Source organism: Tenebrio molitor, chromosome 9 (genome assembly GCF_963966145.1).
Source record: "Tenebrio molitor chromosome 9, icTenMoli1.1, whole genome shotgun sequence".
In the NCBI taxonomy this organism is placed as follows: Eukaryota; Metazoa; Arthropoda; class Insecta; order Coleoptera; family Tenebrionidae; genus Tenebrio; species Tenebrio molitor.
Window position 1 is genome coordinate 14,040,388 of NC_091054.1, and position 5,104 is coordinate 14,045,491.

Sequence of the window (5,104 nt, forward strand, 5' to 3'; positions counted from 1 at the left end):
GGGCTCATGTGGGATTCGAACCCACGACCTCCGCGTAGATGCAAGTTCAGTGCGGTGCTCTAACCACCTGAGCTAACGAGCCGCAACTTTTTGTTATGAAGATTTCGTAATTAACTATACATAAAGTTCATAATTATAAAATAAGCAAGTACTATTCCGGACACGGAATCTTGGCCAACATTTTTTAGACATTTCTAAAAAAAATGATGTAAACCAATCCTTAGTGTCATTTAAGTGACAATTATTAAAAGTCACTGAAGTTTTTCGTGTGACATCAAAAAAGCAGGGAAATGGCATTATCGAGTCAAAAGTTGGGTTATATTCAATAAAAGCCAGTTCACACATATTTGTCAGTGAAATGTCAGTTGTGGCCAAGATTCCGTGTCCGGAATAGTAGGACATAAATATATTTTTCCTACATCGATTATGAAAATGATACTTTCATCACTCAATTTAGTGAGGAAAGTAGGCGTTTGCATCACTAGTGAGGAAAATTTATTTAACAATCTACTACCTACTTATTAATATAAAAATTGAAAACATTGTTATTTGCATTAATTGAAACTCCAGATCCGGAAAATTCAAAAAATAGGGAAGTAAAATAATAATAAAGAAATTTAAAATTGAGACTCATTTTCATAAGCGATGTTGGAAAAATTAGTATACACAATTCGTGATCAAGGTGCGATTTTTCAACTCGCAATACTATCCTCATTCGCTGGCGCTCAAGAGTATATCATGTATTGCTTGTTGAAAAATCAGGCACTTTCATCACTTATAGTGTAATATACTATTTTTGTTCGACACTGTCAGAATTTGAGAATTTTCTCCTGTGTGAACGGATTTAAAGGCTCGTTTCACTCGCGTTTTAAACTGGCCCACTCATGCCAAAAAAGCCCAATTTACATACGAACTCGTTACATAAATAACTATTGCGGACATCTCTTCTTGATTTTAAACTTGGCAGTGGATCATATGAACATATACATCAGGCGCTGAACACCCTAAGAAATGTATGGTCGACGATATGGTTTTCGGCAAACTGATCACAATATTTTTTTCTGTTACCTACAAGGTGAGGTAATGAAATGACCGTTGCATCAAGAGAACGCCTTGCGCCAAAAAGCTATACATATTTTTAGGTCGGCTATTCGTAATGTTTGTTTCAAAATACTCTAACAACCTCCCTATCTACGAGTTTTGACCAATAAATTCATGAACCACCTTCGTAGATCATTTTATGCTGTAACAAAACGAAGTGTCATTCTTAAATGTTAGAATTTTTTTATTGAAGATTATCTACTATCATTTTTAAAACTAACTTTATTAAATAATTTTATTCCTGTTCTAGTACAGTCATATTCTAAAGCATAATAATTAATAATTTACTAAACTGAAATGAACATCTGTTGCAGATTTGAAATTGGTTATTTTGAATTAAAAATCGGGGTTGCATTCCTGGGATGACTATTGTTTTTCGGTTTAGTACATTAATATTTAGTAATCGTTATTGATGGATGTTGGTAGCGAAGTCGGGGAGGCCTCCTGCAGACCTTATTACCCTGCTGGCAGGTGGTGTGCCCGTGAAACTTACACTGCAGTACATTTTTCATTAGAGGTCGCGTACTAGTGATTTATTTCTTGCCGCACTCTTTGGTATAAAGTATAGCACCCTTCGCAGATGCTCTTTTTAACAGAATTAAGCAACGGCAGCACCACATGCTGCGAGCCATGGGTGGTGGAGTCTCACCGAAGGAAAACGCGTCGGTGTGCTGCAATTGTCCGCCGAAATGCGAACCAGAAGAAAGTCTCCAGGTCATCGAGGTTATTTATTCGTAAAGGACTTCAACAGTTTTGCCTTGAAATATATTAGTGGTGCTCTTGACCCAATGAAGTTTGTAAAATCTGAAAAATCATTAAATGTGAGAATTTCATCATTTTAACTATTTTCACCAACCGAGAAGAGACATTACTTCCATGTCACACATTATTTCGTTGTTCTTCTAAATATCTCATTTCTTCAGGAAGAACTGTTTAGCGAATTCTTCAAATATTTTTCCATAACAAGTAGTTCGATTTTCTCTTCCTAATCAGGATGTCAGAATTTCTTAATTTACTGATAATTCGAATCCTGAATAATTTGTCAACAGTTCAAATCAACCTATGTAATAACATGTGTTCCCTCAGTTGGTTACCAATTGGTAATCTAAAGTCTCATATCCCTCTCTGTTAGAGAGGAAGATTTCGCTCGGCTTCTGGTGTGCTCTCCTTCACGCAAATCGCCCGATTTCCTCGCTTACCGACCGAAACTCATCAGATTAATTGCGGATCGAGAGCAGGCGGCGATGGAGCCCCCCTGCAATGGGGTCGATTGGTACAAACGAGGCACAGTGGGGTCCCGGGGGCTGCGGCCGGTAGCCCCAAGCCTAACCCCATCACTCTCAGCGTTTCGTAATGAATTGCTCAATTACAAGAGTGCGCGCCACCGCGGAGATCTCATTATCTCCTATGAACAAGATCATACTCACCAAACGGCTTTAACACCGCAACACGCTATTACGGACGGTGGTAAGCGCGAAGGATCGTGTCTAGGAGGACGAGGATGGAAGAGGACCCGTTAAGAATGTTAAATGCGGACGGGAATAATTTTGTGTAATTGTATTCCGTTTATTTCATATCAATAGTAGATAGTCATTTTTTAGCTTCTCTCTGTATCGAATGCGCAAATGAGCTTTTGAAATAATGGGACTGGGAGGGTTTACTAGATTTGCGCCACATGCTACTCGCTTATATTCTCATTGGTTTTTTTCACGTTGGTAATTATATTTCATTCTGTCATTTCGCAGCGGTTGATATTAATATGTTCGAAAATGTTAAGGCCGATAATAGCTTGAATATATGTGCAATCACAGCTGAGATAATATCCCTCAGACATATTCATAAATTCTTACTTTCTTATCAGGAGTTTGGTTTAAATTTAGCATTTCAATTATTGCATAAAAATCATTTTGTAAAAGTACATCATTTTCATTTTATAATATACATGTTATGTTGCAGAAAGAAATTTTTTACCGTAATTATTTGAAGTGAAGGTTGCGTTCATAACTCTCTTGTAGGTTACGTAAATATAACAACATAATTGTTAACAATTTTTTCTTACAAAACCATTTTGTTCAATACGTCAATCAACAAAATTTTCTGTTAATAGGTCTTATTGAGATGTCTGTATCATTCTAAAACTATCGGTATCGTTATAAAATATTAAATTGTTAAAATAAAAAACTTAATTATTCTAAGAAATGCTAAGATACTGTGTATACCGGGTGTCCACAGGAAAAGTTCGAATGGGTTTATTTTGGGTGTGTTTAAAATTCAAATTTGAAATTTTCGAATGGGAGTCAATACATACATATATCTTAGGATAGTTGTCACATCATTACTCAGCCTTGAGCTGTCTCCAGCTAGTGCTAATGACATAATTAAACATTTTTCTACCTTATTTAGGTTTTCAGTACCTACTTTATTCATTTGTTGTCATTGCGGTAAGCACGCCAACTTAAATTAAATAATTTTAAATAATTAAAAATATACAATTTTGTAAATTTCAAAGTCAAATTTCTCCAAAACTTGCCATTGTATCACTTTCTTACACAGATATGCTAAAAAATGTTTCTCCTTTAATTACTGTCATCAGAATTGTGGGATGTCATTTAGAATTTTAAAATGGGGTTGGCTGGAGGCGGCTAGGAGAGGAGTGATAACGTGACTACTATACTGAATTAGGTACCCCTATGTACTACTAAAATTTCAAATTTGCAAGAGACACCAGAGATCAACCTATATGAACTTTTCGAGCAGACACCCTATATTTTGCTATAATGTAAATATAAAAACACGATTCTTTTTTTTCAAATTTTCTTACCCTAATTTTGCCTTAAGTTTAATTATATTGATATGTTTAGTTATTTCTCTTTGGACAAAATAATGATTTGTTTGTGACAACGATAAGTGTACCCTATTTTGTGAAATGTTCACAAACGATACTAATATTCGATACTAATGTTTTTAATATTTAATATGTTGTGGACCACTTCCTAATCGTAAATTTCGCAACAGTATTGTTGTCTTAAATTTAACAAATTTTGAAATTTATCTTGAGACGTAGGTACCTGGGAAGGAATTTTGTTTTTCTTCTAAAAGAAAGGAATTATATGCGAAAATGGATTTTTCCCATCATTTCTTTAAAAATTGTTCAACCCCTAATGATTAATTGATATGAACAATTCTCTGAGGAAAAATAAAATAAACTATGTATTATCTTCCAAATTTTGTTTGCAGTTATTTCGGTTTGACACTTTTGAAAGAAATCTGGCTTTTTAGAAAATTTATGCGAATTATCAGAACATCCCATTAAATGTCCAGTAAATCAAAGATCTATGGTCTACATTCAGTCGAAAATTTATTCGAATTGTCGTCGACAGTCTCTCTGTAGAAGTTTATTTGTATGGGAACTGGTGACATTAAAATTTTCCTTCCAGAATGTGGTTACAGTGCTGCTTAATGATTTTTATTTAGATATCGGATGAACAAGTTTCCAGTAAAATTCTTTGGTTGTAGGAAACGGTAAATTGCAATAAAAATAAAATTTGTAAATTACTACTAGGAATGATAATAATTTCCTTCAGACGGATTTGGGAAAAATGGTTTATTCTGTCTTAACTAGAGTGAGTTCTTGTCTGTGATGCGGGGTAAATTATGTGGAATATGAGTGCCGCTTGTTCTAAAAACCAATTTATTCGTGCTGCCGTCATAAATATGAGAAATGACAGTGGAATTCGTTTTAAATGTTGGCTGCTTGATGGCGGGGTGTGTCAACGCTTCACGGGGAGCACCCGAGAGACTCCCCGCGATGTGCGGCCGTTTGAGGCAAAATCGTCATTTCCGTGGTGATTAATTAATAAGTTAATTAAAATCAAGGTTTTCGAGGCGGGTCCTCTCTGGATGTTCTATGTAAATTTTAATTATTTATCGTATCGTGGGGCTCGACTTTTCTGACCACAATGACATGATGGTCGGAGTCGAGCCCCCCTCTGCGAGCTACCAT

General features: G+C 35.4%; 1 non-coding gene across 1 annotated transcript; it reads right to left on the reverse strand.

The window, feature by feature from the left end:
* TRNAF-GAA (transfer RNA phenylalanine (anticodon GAA)) lies at window positions 1-82 on the reverse strand. The gene is given in 2 exon segments: window positions 1-36; window positions 45-82. It is a non-coding gene; the product is annotated as a tRNA-Phe (tRNA).
* Between the last annotated feature and the right edge of the window lie 5,022 nt (window positions 83-5,104).